This window comes from Calliphora vicina, chromosome 1, assembly GCF_958450345.1.
Source record: "Calliphora vicina chromosome 1, idCalVici1.1, whole genome shotgun sequence".
Taxonomy (NCBI): domain Eukaryota; kingdom Metazoa; phylum Arthropoda; class Insecta; order Diptera; family Calliphoridae; genus Calliphora; species Calliphora vicina.
In genome coordinates, this window is record NC_088780.1 from 104,218,398 (window position 1) to 104,234,630 (window position 16,233).

General features: G+C 31.6%; 1 long non-coding RNA gene across 1 annotated transcript in view; it reads right to left on the bottom strand.

Moving 5' to 3' along the window:
* LOC135954668 (uncharacterized) overlaps positions 1 to 16,233 on the bottom strand; it is a 171,143-nt gene that overhangs the window by 28,598 nt on the left and 126,312 nt on the right. The window contains exon 3 of the long non-coding RNA XR_010576267.1: positions 12,475 to 12,537. This is a non-coding gene — a long non-coding RNA (uncharacterized LOC135954668). The remainder of the gene's footprint in view (positions 1 to 12,474; positions 12,538 to 16,233) is intronic.

Sequence of the window (16,233 nt, forward strand, 5' to 3'; positions counted from 1 at the left end):
GGAGGAACTCTCCTTATGGGAAAATCATCTTTATAATGCTGACTATTCTGGTTTCTACTGGAAGCAGCTGCCAGATCAAACATACGTGTCATCATTTCAGAAAAGTGCTCCGGGTGAAAAAGCGATTAAATTTCATATGCTGTTCGGAAAATCTAAGAATTCCTGATTTACTTAGTAGTTGACTTATTCTCAGGGAACTCTCGAAAAATATTTGAAATAAAAGTTACATTTTTGAACTAAGATTGTATGGAGAAAAATAACTTTCAAGTGTTCTGAGAAATATTAGGCTGATGGCTAAATTTGACTTCAGTCGCATCGACTCAGAAGTTTGAAAAGCGGTTGTTAGCAAAAGGAAAACTGATGTATTTCAGTTTCTGCTAACATTTTGGCAGACATTGGATAATTTATCGCAAAGGGGAAACCCATTTATTTGTAATGCCGAAAAAGTACCAAGCATTTTTTGTTCCAATAGATACAAATTTTTAATTTTACATTCCTGCTAAGAACAGAATTGCAGTTGTCTATCTCTGAAATATAAAATTGTTTATTGTTGTTTAACTTTTATAGGTTTATTTTGTATTTATATTTTAATTTTGTTGCTCTTGTTATAAATGTATGTAAAATACATATAATTTTTAATATTTACTTGCATGCAAGTTTGGATGCGGTGTGTAAATCTGAGTGGGTGTGAGAACTGCTATGTTTTGTTTGCATTTCTTTTTTTTTTCCTATCTCTCTTTAGTTGGTTATTACAGATTTTTGGGTCAGGGAATTGTTGCTCCTGCAGTTGAATGTGTGTGGCCAGTAGATACAGACAGTGAAACATTGCACAGTTGATGAAATTGCAAAAAATAACAAAAGCAACAACAACAATGATAATAAAATATTGTAGATCTAAGTAGAAAAATAGAAAATATTTCACAATTGTATCTCAGATGAACAATGAACAAATTTTGCAATTAAAGTTTAGGAATTTTAAATATTATAAAGACTTGTTTATCTGCTCGTGTGTTTGCAGATAAAGGACATTTTCCACATGTGCGGCCATTGTTAAGGACAGTAAATGTAAATGTAGGAAAGTTAGTCAGGAATGACCAGAACAATTTTATGGCACATTGTCTAAGTATGATTACTTACATGACATTTTGTATATATGTTTTGTTAGGGTGGTCTTTATTTTGGGATTTTCGTTACAACCAAGGTTTAAAATTGTTCTCTGTCATCGAAAATATTCATCACAGACCCACAAAACTATATATGAGGAGCAGCAGAACAAAAGGTACTTTTTCGAATTTTTTACAAATTGATTTTTTGGTGTTTTTATAATATTTGGCTTGAAATCTTCTAGAAAAAATCAATTTCGCAAAAATTTAAAAATAGAATCTTCTCATTGAGCACTAGAATAACATCGTAGCTATCCATTATCTCTTATACAAGGTGTTTTGGCTGTAATTAAAAAAAAAAATTAAAAACTTTGATTCTTCTTGAGGATTATTTTTATTTGGTCTTTTAATTTTTTTTACATCAAGTCGAGAATATGATGTCATGTAAATGGCCGCCGCCACAGTTTATTGTCATTTGATCCCTTTTTATGTCATTTTCCATCACTTTGGCCAAAACTTCCGGCGATAGGTCCTCACATTCTTGACGGATATTGTCTTTAAGAGCTGCAAGAGTCTGAGGCTTGTTGACATTAATCCGCGACTTCAAAAAGCCCCACAAAAAGAAGTCTGGAGCGGTCAAATCAGGCGATCTTGCTGGCCAGGGCAAATCGCCAAAACGGGAGATTAGGCGCCCGGGAAATGCATCCTTCAGCATATCGGTTGTGGCACGTGCAGTGTGTGCCGTTGCACCGTCCTGTTGGAACCACATGTTTTACAATCCCAATTCATCAAGTTGCGGCGAAAAGAACTCGTTGATCATTGCTCTGTTGCGCTCAACATTCACAGTAACCGTTTGGCCCGCGACGTCTTCGAAGAAAAAAGGTCCGATGACTCCTCCAGCGAAAACAGCACACCATACAGTGACTTTGAGGGGGTGTAATGGCTCTTCGTGGGTTACACGCGGATTTTCAGTTGCTTATTTATGTACCTGCTAAGATGGAAATGGTTATTTTTGATGAAAAATCACCGACCGATTATTGGTCAAATAAATAGTCAGCAATATTCCGCGTTCTGGAGCAGTGTAGCGTAACATTGTTTATTAACGTGTATTTCGCATGTGTTTACTAAACAAATGTCAAAACAGAACTGACATTAGGGGCCAATCGCAAAATTTATAGCATTTTCTGATAGGAGGATTACTTTTGCGCCACCTTGTATTCGCATTTGAAAATTAAATTTTCAATATTTTTACCCACCCTACTCATGTTTTTTGATGACCGCGGTTCCATCTTTCCCGATTTTCTCTATTTTTCTTTTATAGGACTAACAACAGATGTATATATCAAATAAAGAAAGAATTGTTTAAAAATCATGACTGAATCCAAAGTTACATGCCTTTGAATTTAAAAAATTTAAAAAAGGCGTTTTTTCGCTATTTTTTGGGAAAAAAAGTACTTTTTTTTTAAGTTATCTAAAAAGTTTCTAAGAGGATGTATAATGAATTTGTACTTTTTGAAAAGCTAAATTTACATCAAATATTTTAAATGAAAAAAAGTTTATAATTTTTGATATCGAGGGGACCAGGTCCATTCAAAAAATGCGTATTTTTTTATGTAAAATTCAACTTTAGGGAAAAAATTCTCAAATCGCATAGTCGATATCAAAATATAGTAATCCATTTTAGATGGCCCACTATGTTCTAAATTATTCTGTAAAGGGTTCCGATAACCCCGCTCTTGGTATGGATATTATAGCAAAAAAAACGAAAATATCCCATTTTTGTAATTTTTCAATACTTTTTTGGGAATTGCGGGATTCCTGATTACAAATTGCAAAATTTTTTATTTTTCCATTTCTAATAAAAAAATCTATACAACTGTAAAATTTCATTAAAAAATATTCATAAATAAAAATTTTATTTCAATTTGAAAAATATGTATCTATGCAAAATATGGCTGAGATATATGGAAAAAACTAGGACAATCTGGATTTTTTACCTATATCTGGATTACTAAGTCATTAAGATAAACAATATGGATATCTAATGATAGATATTTCAAAGACCTTTGTAACGACGTATATAAGACCATAGTAAATCGGACCTAAAATGAGTCAAAATCGGGAAAAAACCCGATTTTTTTTTCATAAAAATTATTTCAAAGACCTTTGTAACGACGTATATAAGACCATAGTAAATCGGACCTAAAATGAGTCAAAATCGGGAAAAAACCCGATTTTTTTTTCATAAAAATTTTTTTTTTGTCATAAATTCTTTTTCCAAAAAAAAATTCAAAACAAATTAAAAAAAAAATTTTGAAAAAACGTTTTTTTCAAAATTTTTTTTTTAAATTGTTTTAAAAAAATTAATTTTGTTTACCTAAAAATATTTAAAAAAAATAATTTTAAAGTATAATTTGGTAAAGGGTATACAAGATTCGACACAGACGAATATAGCTCTCTTAATTGTTTTAACTAAAACAATTTGTTATTGGATATTTTTCAACATTAAAGTTTTGTTGAAAATATTGTTACTTTGACTTCAAAACAAAATGTGCAGCCTCTATTTTACTTAAATTTGTAATGTTTTGTAACTGTTTTGCAGATAATGGATAACAATTTTAGGAGCATCCCATCCAAGTGGATGGATCTACTATTGATTTTCCAGTAAAAATACTTTTTATTCCTCACAAAGGAAATGCAAATTAATACCCTTTTTTGCAAGTCCAATTATGCTGGTGGAACAATATTTGTAATATGAATGTGTTTTATTTATAACTAAGTATCTGTGTGAGTAAAGTGCATTTGTGTTAATTTTTAAATACACATACATACCACTATATGTATAGAATTTGAAAGTATGTTTGTAAAATGTTAATGTAAATAGTGTAGAAGTACAAACATATCTACTTAACAAACCATAAATGCAAAAAGAAAGTGCATTTTTTTTCTCGACACTCATAATGTGGTGTGTGGCATGAAAAATTAATGAATTGTTATACAAAAAGAAAAAAAAAGTAGAAAAAAGAACAAAGGCAATATATAGAGGAGACCAACATTGCAAAACAATGTCGTTTATCACAAAGAAAGAGATAAAACTATGAGAGCGCATATGCACTCAAACATTAAAACTTATTTAAACTTCAAATTGCACTTAGATAACTCTGCGGGTAAAAACAAAAAAATAAAAAATACATAATTTAGAATAGGAAGTACTATGTAGAGAATAGGGAATTCAAACATATTTTTAATGCAAGATAATAATAACCAACATTTAAGGCATTGTTTGTACACTATAAAATTAAGTTTTCAAAAGTACCTAGACTTGCAACAGTACCAATAAAAGTACCAGTTAACAATACAGAAGAATTTAAGCCTCCAAATAACTCACATACATGATTAATTTATCAATATATCCGCTATAGTCCAACTTAAATAAGATATTTAAAATCACCAAAAAATTTTTTCACAAAAATTGGTTTTAATATTTTTCGTAAATTATACTTTAGTGAAGGCTATATAAAGTATCCGTCTTCTATAACTGAAAGTTAAAGCTATAAATGGAAAAACTTCAATGTAATTACAATTTAACTACTACCTGAATGCATTATTTTGTAGCCAAGTCAAATATATTTGCTATTGTTTTGGCAAAAAATTTAATAAAATTTGTGTAGACTCTTAGCTATATGAATGCCATATCAAGTTGTATCACCAAGTCTGAATTAGCTGTTGGCCAAAAACTGATGACACCTTTTTGTGAGGGCCCACTGATTTTCAGAATCTTTGGAGGCCCATGAAAAGAAATTGATCACAAAAATCGCCAAACTGATGGTAGAATCGAACTTATACTCTCAAGACCATGTTGCACTGCACAGTGGTGCAGAATAAAAATGTTTTGGAAATAAATCTGGCCGATCGGGATAAAATTTGACATGGTCGTAGCCAAGGAGTGTCTGAGTTTTAATTATTAAAATGGGCCCTACAAATGATCCAGGGACGGCGCTATGGGGGGGGGGCTCAAAGTAGGGTTTTTTTGTTTTTCCATCCGATTTCAAAGATTTTAATATTTTTGGAAAGCGCTCCGCTAGATCTAGATCTTGAAAAAACATGCTGGCGTGTACTAATTATCTCTTATAATTTCCGAGTTATAGGCATTTCAAAATTGAAATTTTTAAATTTTGCCATATTTTTCACATAAAATTGGTTTTCTATAAAATTGGTTACAAATCTTATGAAAAACCAAATACTTTTCCCGTTTCTCTATGAATTTACATACTATATTGTACTAAATACTTATTAAAATTACCCCGTCAAATGATTTGTTAGTTTTTGTTTTATATGGTTTTTTAATAAAAAAAAAACAAATAATAGAACGTATATATTATTATGATGCCAAATATGATAACGAGTTTACACCCATAACTCGTTCAATTCGAAATAATTACAACGCTTCCATAAATAATTTTATAATTAGAAAAATAGCTACGATTTAAACACAAATTTCACATACGATTTAAGCTTAAATTAGATTATATAAAAACATAGGAATGAATCTCATACGATAGAATCTCAACTTAGATTAAATAAAGAGCTCTGATTGATGCTCAACATAAAATAAATAAATAATCTAAGCTCAGCTTAGAACAAAAAAATCAACGCAGAGCTATTCCTAAAGCTCAAATTGTTCGATTAAAAGACATAACCTAAATAAATATGAAGCTAAATTGGGCTAAATAAAGATTACGGCTCACCAAATACTTTACAAGAAGCAGTGGCTGAAGCTCAACTTAAACCTACGATTCATGCTCAACCTAGGCTACATTCATACATCCCTTTCAAGATATGTATATGTATTTGGTAATAAAATATTTTCCTGAATACTCGCAGTTTGTAATTTAAAATCCCCACTAGAGTCCTAGGTGTAGTCTTCATAATGAGACCATGTTTAGAGCAGTTTATGTACAGTGTGCTGTGCAAACAAGTACTATTTACAAGTATTTATGAGGATGTGTAATTATATATTTGTATGCATCATGGTACGTGCAACACACGAGAGCACATATTAAACAGCTCTACTGTGTGTATGTCTGTTTGCAGTTGCTGCTAATAAAAATAATAATAAGGTTGCAAGTTTGCAGCCAAGAGGACTTTTCTCTTTTTTGTAAAAAATGCGTTGCCATATAAAACAATTTTTTCGTAGCTGTTGTTAAAAAAAAAGATTAAACAAAAAGCCATAGTTTGGCATCTGAGGGTTTGTGCAATTTTTGTTAAAGCATATTTTTGTTTGCGGGTTCTTAAGTTTTTTATTTATATTAAACTGAAAAACAACATTTTTGTGAATAAAATTACATGTTTAAGTGGCAAAAACAACACCCATTAAATAAGGGAGTCTTAGGGGAAAGATACAGTCATAGCCATGAATTACTACCTAAAACAAAAAACTATTGGAAAAACTTCCTCAAAGTTTCTCATTAGTATGTAGCTATTTAAACCACACAATAATGGAAAAGGGAAGGAGTCCATGCTCAACTCAAAGGTATATTCTAAAAAAAAGAGATAATTGAGTGTAGGACAAACAGAAAAACAATGAAAGATAACTACTTTTAGTTCAAATCAAGTTCAAGTTCTGTTCTAGTTCTGTTCTAGTTCTGTTCTAGTTCTGTTCTAGTTCTGTTCTAGTTCTGTTCTAGTTCTGTTCTAGTTCTGTTCTAGTTCTGTTCTAGTTCTGTTCTAGTTCTGTTCTAGTTCTGTTCTAGTTCTGTTCTAGTTCTGTTCTAGTTCTGTTCTAGTTCTGTTCTAGTTCTGTTCTAGTTCTGTTCTAGTTCTGTTCTAGTTCTGTTCTAGTTCTGTTCTAGTTCTGTTCTAGTTCTGTTCTAGTTCTGTTCTAGTTCTGTTCTAGTTCTGTTCTAGTTCTGTTCTAGTTCTGTTCTAGTTCTGTTCTAGTTCTGTTCTAGTTCTGTTCTAGTTCTGTTCTAGTTCTGTTCTAGTTCTGTTCTAGTTCTGTTCTAGTTCTGTTCTAGTTCTGTTCTAGTTCTGTTCTAGTTCTGTTCTAGTTCTGTTCTAGTTCTGTTCTAGTTCTGTTCTAGTTCTGTTCTAGTTCTGTTCTAGTTCTGTTCTAGTTCTGTTCTAGTTCTGTTCTAGTTCTGTTCTAGTTCTGTTCTAGTTCTGTTCTAGTTCTGTTCTAGTTCTGTTCTAGTTCTGTTCTAGTTCTGTTCTAGTTCTGTTCTAGTTCTGTTCTAGTTCTGTTCTAGTTCTGTTCTAGTTCTGTTCTAGTTCTGTTCTAGTTCTGTTCTAGTTCTGTTCTAGTTCTGTTCTAGTTCTGTTCTAGTTCTGTTCTAGTTCTGTTCTAGTTCTGTTCTAGTTCTGTTCTAGTTCTGTTCTAGTTCTGTTCTAGTTCTGTTCTAGTTCTGTTCTAGTTCTGTTCTAGTTCTGTTCTAGTTCTGTTCTAGTTCTGTTCTAGTTCTGTTCTAGTTCTGTTCTAGTTCTGTTCTAGTTCTGTTCTAGTTCTGTTCTAGTTCTGTTCTAGTTCTGTTCTAGTTCTGTTCTAGTTCTGTTCTAGTTCTGTTCTAGTTCTGTTCTAGTTCTGTTCTAGTTCTGTTCTAGTTCTGTTCTAGTTCTGTTCTAGTTCTGTTCTAGTTCTGTTCTAGTTCTGTTCTAGTTCTGTTCTAGTTCTGTTCTAGTTCTGTTCTAGTTCTGTTCTAGTTCTGTTCTAGTTCTGTTCTAGTTCTGTTCTAGTTCTGTTCTAGTTCTGTTCTAGTTCTGTTCTAGTTCTGTTCTAGTTCTGTTCTAGTTCTGTTCTAGTTCTGTTCTAGTTCTGTTCTAGTTCTGTTCTAGTTCTGTTCTAGTTCTGTTCTAGTTCTGTTCTAGTTCTGTTCTAGTTCTGTTCTAGTTCTGTTCTAGTTCTGTTCTAGTTCTGTTCTAGTTCTGTTCTAGTTCTGTTCTAGTTCTGTTCTAGTTCTGTTCTAGTTCTGTTCTAGTTCTGTTCTAGTTCTGTTCTAGTTCTGTTCTAGTTCTGTTCTAGTTCTGTTCTAGTTCTGTTCTAGTTCTGTTCTAGTTCTGTTCTAGTTCTGTTCTAGTTCTGTTCTAGTTCTGTTCTAGTTCTGTTCTAGTTCTGTTCTAGTTCTGTTCTAGTTCTGTTCTAGTTCTGTTCTAGTTCTGTTCTAGTTCTGTTCTAGTTCTGTTCTAGTTCTGTTCTAGTTCTGTTCTAGTTCTGTTCTAGTTCTGTTCTAGTTCTGTTCTAGTTCTGTTCTAGTTCTGTTCTAGTTCTGTTCTAGTTCTGTTCTAGTTCTGTTCTAGTTCTGTTCTAGTTCTGTTCTAGTTCTGTTCTAGTTCTGTTCTAGTTCTGTTCTAGTTCTGTTCTAGTTCTGTTCTAGTTCTGTTCTAGTTCTGTTCTAGTTCTGTTCTAGTTCTGTTCTAGTTCTGTTCTAGTTCTGTTCTAGTTCTGTTCTAGTTCTGTTCTAGTTCTGTTCTAGTTCTGTTCTAGTTCTGTTCTAGTTCTGTTCTAGTTCTGTTCTAGTTCTGTTCTAGTTCTGTTCTAGTTCTGTTCTAGTTCTGTTCTAGTTCTGTTCTAGTTCTGTTCTAGTTCTGTTCTAGTTCTGTTCTAGTTCTGTTCTAGTTCTGTTCTAGTTCTGTTCTAGTTCTGTTCTAGTTCTGTTCTAGTTCTGTTCTAGTTCTGTTCTAGTTCTGTTCTAGTTCTGTTCTAGTTCTGTTCTAGTTCTGTTCTAGTTCTGTTCTAGTTCTGTTCTAGTTCTGTTCTAGTTCTGTTCTAGTTCTGTTCTAGTTCTGTTCTAGTTCTGTTCTAGTTCTGTTCTAGTTCTGTTCTAGTTCTGTTCTAGTTCTGTTCTAGTTCTGTTCTAGTTCTGTTCTAGTTCTGTTCTAGTTCTGTTCTAGTTCTGTTCTAGTTCTGTTCTAGTTCTGTTCTAGTTCTGTTCTAGTTCTGTTCTAGTTCTGTTCTAGTTCTGTTCTAGTTCTGTTCTAGTTCTGTTCTAGTTCTGTTCTAGTTCTGTTCTAGTTCTGTTCTAGTTCTGTTCTAGTTCTGTTCTAGTTCTGTTCTAGTTCTGTTCTAGTTCTGTTCTAGTTCTGTTCTAGTTCTGTTCTAGTTCTGTTCTAGTTCTGTTCTAGTTCTGTTCTAGTTCTGTTCTAGTTCTGTTCTAGTTCTGTTCTAGTTCTGTTCTAGTTCTGTTCTAGTTCTGTTCTAGTTCTGTTCTAGTTCTGTTCTAGTTCTGTTCTAGTTCTGTTCTAGTTCTGTTCTAGTTCTGTTCTAGTTCTGTTCTAGTTCTGTTCTAGTTCTGTTCTAGTTCTGTTCTAGTTCTGTTCTAGTTCTGTTCTAGTTCTGTTCTAGTTCTGTTCTAGTTCTGTTCTAGTTCTGTTCTAGTTCTGTTCTAGTTCTGTTCTAGTTCTGTTCTAGTTCTGTTCTAGTTCTGTTCTAGTTCTGTTCTAGTTCTGTTCTAGTTCTGTTCTAGTTCTGTTCTAGTTCTGTTCTAGTTCTGTTCTAGTTCTGTTCTAGTTCTGTTCTAGTTCTGTTCTAGTTCTGTTCTAGTTCTGTTCTAGTTCTGTTCTAGTTCTGTTCTAGTTCTGTTCTAGTTCTGTTCTAGTTCTGTTCTAGTTCTGTTCTAGTTCTGTTCTAGTTCTGTTCTAGTTCTGTTCTAGTTCTGTTCTAGTTCTGTTCTAGTTCTGTTCTAGTTCTGTTCTAGTTCTGTTCTAGTTCTGTTCTAGTTCTGTTCTAGTTCTGTTCTAGTTCTGTTCTAGTTCTGTTCTAGTTCTGTTCTAGTTCTGTTCTAGTTCTGTTCTAGTTCTGTTCTAGTTCTGTTCTAGTTCTGTTCTAGTTCTGTTCTAGTTCTGTTCTAGTTCTGTTCTAGTTCTGTTCTAGTTCTGTTCTAGTTCTGTTCTAGTTCTGTTCTAGTTCTGTTCTAGTTCTGTTCTAGTTCTGTTCTAGTTCTGTTCTAGTTCTGTTCTAGTTCTGTTCTAGTTCTGTTCTAGTTCTGTTCTAGTTCTGTTCTAGTTCTGTTCTAGTTCTGTTCTAGTTCTGTTCTAGTTCTGTTCTAGTTCTGTTCTAGTTCTGTTCTAGTTCTGTTCTAGTTCTGTTCTAGTTCTGTTCTAGTTCTGTTCTAGTTCTGTTCTAGTTCTGTTCTAGTTCTGTTCTAGTTCTGTTCTAGTTCTGTTCTAGTTCTGTTCTAGTTCTGTTCTAGTTCTGTTCTAGTTCTGTTCTAGTTCTGTTCTAGTTCTGTTCTAGTTCTGTTCTAGTTCTGTTCTAGTTCTGTTCTAGTTCTGTTCTAGTTCTGTTCTAGTTCTGTTCTAGTTCTGTTCTAGTTCTGTTCTAGTTCTGTTCTAGTTCTGTTCTAGTTCTGTTCTAGTTCTGTTCTAGTTCTGTTCTAGTTCTGTTCTAGTTCTGTTCTAGTTCTGTTCTAGTTCTGTTCTAGTTCTGTTCTAGTTCTGTTCTAGTTCTGTTCTAGTTCTGTTCTAGTTCTGTTCTAGTTCTGTTCTAGTTCTGTTCTAGTTCTGTTCTAGTTCTGTTCTAGTTCTGTTCTAGTTCTGTTCTAGTTCTGTTCTAGTTCTGTTCTAGTTCTGTTCTAGTTCTGTTCTAGTTCTGTTCTAGTTCTGTTCTAGTTCTGTTCTAGTTCTGTTCTAGTTCTGTTCTAGTTCTGTTCTAGTTCTGTTCTAGTTCTGTTCTAGTTCTGTTCTAGTTCTGTTCTAGTTCTGTTCTAGTTCTGTTCTAGTTCTGTTCTAGTTCTGTTCTAGTTCTGTTCTAGTTCTGTTCTAGTTCTGTTCTAGTTCTGTTCTAGTTCTGTTCTAGTTCTGTTCTAGTTCTGTTCTAGTTCTGTTCTAGTTCTGTTCTAGTTCTGTTCTAGTTCTGTTCTAGTTCTGTTCTAGTTCTGTTCTAGTTCTGTTCTAGTTCTGTTCTAGTTCTGTTCTAGTTCTGTTCTAGTTCTGTTCTTGTTCTGTTCTAGTTCTGTTCTGTTCTAGTTCTGTTCTAGTTCTGTTCTAGTTTTTGGTAGGACCATATTCGCCCAGGATTGAATTTTTTGATGGCTTTTAACATCCTGCTAAAATCAAAGTTCATATCTTCAATTATTGTTTTGTGGATGAATGTTAATCCATTTAATCCCGCTCCCTTACTTTGAAAAACTACTTTAAACAAACTGTAACACAAGCCCACTATCAGTAGCAGCAATAGCTACGTGTCCTATTATTTATTTCGTTTTTGGGCATCTTCACAGAAACTGTCGATGTAGTTTTGTTTTGTAAATGTAAGTTTGTGATTTTTTCTCCGATTACATACATACATACATTCTATGAGAAAAATCTATTTACTCTGCAGTTTTTTTCTTAATGTGATTCGGTTTTTGGTGGCTGATTTTCTACGTGCATGTCAGTCCATTTTAATTTTGTTTCCCCATTATCCACCATAAAATTGGGTTGGTTGTTAGATTTAGTTGGTTTTTTTCTTGCTGTACAAAGCAACAACCAAAAATTATACTGTGGAAAACTTTGAGTTTTCAGGTTTGGGTTTTTTTTTCGTTCTCCAGCTTGTGTCCTAAATTTTATTTAGATTTTTATTAAATTTTTTACCTCATGTAATTTTTCAATTGCTTTTGCATTCCTTTGTGTTTTGATGCTGAGTTCTTGTGGCACTGCTGTTGTTGCAGTTGCACATCAGTTTTAACCACCAAGCAGAAACAGGGAATGTAAAAAGTGTACAAAAAAAACTTGCAAACGTTGTAAGTTAATTAAAAAAATATATTTTTTTTACTCTAAAAAAAGAACTGTGCAAAAAAGTGAAAATTTACAAACAAATGTTCATGTTGTCAAAGAAGCTTGAAATAAAAAAAATCTTTTTGTCGGTCAAAACAGTCAGACAGCTTGCTTTTTAGTGCTGAATCATGAATTAAAATAATGAGGTTTTTATTTCTGTTGTTTTCGCGCCAAATAGAAATTAGCTTTAGAGTGTAAAAAAAGAGAATGCACAAAATTAGTCTTTAGTTAAATTAAGAAAAAGTGAACATTTTTGCTTTCACTTAAAAGGTAGCAAGGATTAAGATTTAGGTGCAGACATATGTTTAATCATTAGATGGATCCCAAAAACATATGTTTAAAAAAATCCAGCTTGAAGATTATTTTCATCTCTGGGAAAAATTGATTTCGGGCTTAAACAAACTCCCCTTAGTTTAATTACACTAAAAGTTAACAGTGCTCTGCGCGCTGTAGTGTGTCTTTGCTTACTTGAGAATTGTGTCTTGGCTAAATGTATGTATTTGAAAATAAAATGGCGTCAGTGCACACCAATTTTCTCTAAATATACCCTAATGAACTTAAAAATATTCATTTGAACTTAAATATAACACAAAAGAAAATATTTTAAAAAAAACCAACTTACCATATCGTCTTCATTAGAGCGTTTTGGGTACAACACGTCCTAATCACAAAGATTATTCAGTTTCTGCAACGAGACAAGTAAATAAGATAAATAAGAAAATGAATTTTAACACAAATAAATGGATAAAATAAATAAACTTTAACTTTAATTAAGTTTCGCAAACCGAGAAAGACGCCAAAACAAGCTTAAAGATAAATTTCTACTTACGTAGGTATGAATGTGAATGTAAAAGTAAATATAAACTTCAACAAACTTCAAAAAATTTATTTAAGCTGCTATATAAAAAAAAAACTCAAATGTTAAAGATTTCAACACTTGTTAGTGTTTGTTGCCAACAAGAAAAATAAATGTTAAAACAAATTCAAGAAAACTAAGATGCATGATGCAATTCGAAAAAAAAAAATTAAATAAAATGAAAGAAACGTCTCAGCTGGCTGCAGTTAAGAAGAAAGTAGTAGTAAAGTAAACTTTTGAAAGCATTACAAGTTTTTCGTTCCTGTGGAAATTTTATTATTAAATTTTTTTTAAAAAAAAGTAGGTAGAACTGCAAGTTGTAGCTCAAATATTCATTCATAAGTATAAATATTTACTTGTACTTATGTATGTGTAATATTGTGCTTTTTCCATTTTTTACTTGTATTAACTTTTATTCACGGTATTTTTTCTACTTTCAAATGCATAAACATTAAAAAGTAAATTTACACCTCTGACTGTAAAGTAAACAAAGTGTTAAACTACAATAATATTTAGAGCAGAGTTTTTAAGAGGATATAAAATGTTGTCTGACTAATGGCGTTTTATTTTCAGCAGATACAACAAATATTTTATTTTATTCGGTTTAAATATGCCGTTTTACCAGTATTCAATGTAAAAGACTTAAATCAACCATAACTTTTGAAAACAATATAAATACATATCGAGCCCTTAGCGCCAAATTATCGTAAGCGACATTTTAAAATTTCTGTTTTTTTATTGCAGAACTTAAAAATTTATGTTAATAACTTCAAAAATATAGGGGGTAATATTTTATCGTAAGTCAATGTTTATATTTTACAGTAAACAAATTTGTTCGTAAGCGACACACTGTAACTTCTAAATGGTTAGAATGGTTTGAATGAAATTTCACATGCGCAAAGAAAAAGTACTTTCGAGTTCAAGTTTTGAACGTGGACCTCATGGGCCCACCAGGGGCGCGATCAAGGGCCCTCAAAGTAGGACACCTCGGGTATGTTACATTTTTAAAAAGATATTATTTCTTGGTTTGAGTTTCGATTTCAAAAGAATTATACATGTAGAATCTTCTCATCGGGCACTACAAAAATCCTCGTCGTAACTATCAATTATCTCTTATAGCTTAGGAGATATTAGCATTTGAAAATTATATTTTCAACATTTTTACCCTCCCTACTCCAGTTTTTTGATAACAGTGTATCCAAATATTTACCGATTTTCTCCAGTTTTCCTTTATTGGACTAATAACAATAAATGTGTCAAACAGAAAAAGAATTGTTTAAAAATAATGACTAAGTCCAAAGTTATATGCATTTAAATTTAATAAAAATTTTAAAAAGGCGATTTTTCGCTAATTTTTTGAGAAAAAAGAACTGTTTTTCTTTTTAAGTTATCGCAAAAAATGTATAAGAGGATGTATAAGGAATTTCTATTTTCTGAAAGCTAAGTTTTCATAAAATATTTTAAAGGAAAACAAATTTAAAAATTGTTGTTACCGAGGCGACCAGGTCCTTTCAAAAAACAACTATTTTTTAGGTAAAATAAAATTTTAGGGCAAAAATTCTCAAATCGCGTATCCGATATCAAAATAGAGTAACCGATTATAGGTGGCACAATATGTTTCTAATTATTTTGTAAAGGGTCCCGATAACCCCGACCCTGATATGAATATTATAGCCAAAAAACTAAAAATTCCCATTTTTGGAATTTTTCAACACTTTTTTGGGAATTGCGGCATTGCTGAAAATAAATTTCAAAATTCGTTTTTATTTTTCCATTTTAAATAGAAAAATCTACATATCTGTGAAATTTCATTAAAACTATTTATAAATAAAAATTAAATTTCAATTCGAAAAATTTTTATCTATTAAAAAATTCAATAAAAAAATATTTTTTGTCATATTTTTCTATAAACTATTCCATGAATTTTTAATTGTCAAAAGTTATAAATATTTTTGAAAAATACACAAATAGCTTGAACGAAATTATATTATATCGTATCATAATACTTTTAATTATATGTATAAATTTCAAAATAATCAAAAAAAAACTGTAAATTTGTGTTTTGTCGCTTACGATAATTTGGCGCTAAGGGCTCGATATTAACATTTTATACATGAAATTAATGGAAATTTATTAGGCTTTAAAAAAATATAATTGGAAGTTTATGTGCCGTTATTTCGAATACATTTTCTAGTTTCTCTTTTAGCTCTTTCCGGTTTAGTGGTCACTTTTCTAACCACCTTTTCTAGAGTCTTTAAACAATTTTTAGTGACATCTATTGGAATTTTGCTAAAGAATTAAATTTTTTAAAATCACCGTTTAAATTTTTTTGCAAACCTTTGCCGTCCGGTTGCTCTGGTACGTGATAAAAGACCAAAAAAAAAAAGAACCGTCATTCACTTTATTTATGGACCTTGGTGTCATTTTTGCAAAAAAATTATCATTTTCTCAGGCTCATATCTTGGAAAGTTCAAGCCCTTATCATAAAGAACAAAAATTGTTCAAAAAAAACATTATCTTCAGGATCAAAATCGCAAAAAAATTTAAAAATTTAGAAATCAATTTTTGTTGAAGCTGCCTTAAAGTATGCTTTAGTTTATAATAACACTAGTTTACAAATCAAACATTTTTGTTTGCTCATGGAATAAGACTTATATTTTTGAGAAGAGCTAGGGACGCTAGCTAATTGACCATTTTTTGTTTCCCACCTATACGTCAAAATTTTGAGATATGTATATGGGTTTCTATTTTTCACCTGCCCTGAGTACTACTAATACATACTGTAGTGTACCGAATTGTGGTAATTAGGTATTTGCATCGTTTTTGGGTACTCAACACTCTGGCAAAGCTACTAGATACTTTCAGAGTTGTATTTTTTTTGAAAAATTCCAAAAAAAATTAACGGGAAAAAATAAATACTGTTTAAAAGTACATCTTTTTTGTAGATAAACGTTAATAAATCGCTATTAAATACAAAACTCTAAAGTAAAAACTATTTTTAAAATGTCTTCTAGAAAGTGTAAAATAAACCCAGACCATTTTTGTTTTATTTGCGGAAAAATTATTCAGTTAAATCGAGGTTTTCCTATAACACAATCATTGCAAAATGCTTATTTACATCATTTTGGATTCCCCGTGTCAAATCAGTATAAAAAGTGGGTTCCTCATTCGATTTGCACAAATTGTAGTGAATATATTCCAGGTAAAATGAACATTAAAAATGTCAGTTTGGTTGACCCACAAAAAAATAGTTTTGTCGCCACTCCACATTAAATTAGGTTTAATGAAAAATTTCGTAAAAGATTTAGATAAGACAAAACCAGCATTTCAATATTTATGCAGCGTGTTCCGGAGTCTTTCTGAAGCTGAATTAAAAGAAGGGATATTTCTGGGTCCTCAAATAAGAAAAGTTTTGGGTGTTACCAAATTTTGAGGGTCTATTAACTGATGTTGAAAAAGCAGCATGGAATTCATTTAAACTTGTTGTTCAAGAATTTTTGGGAATAAGAAATGTCAAAATTACAG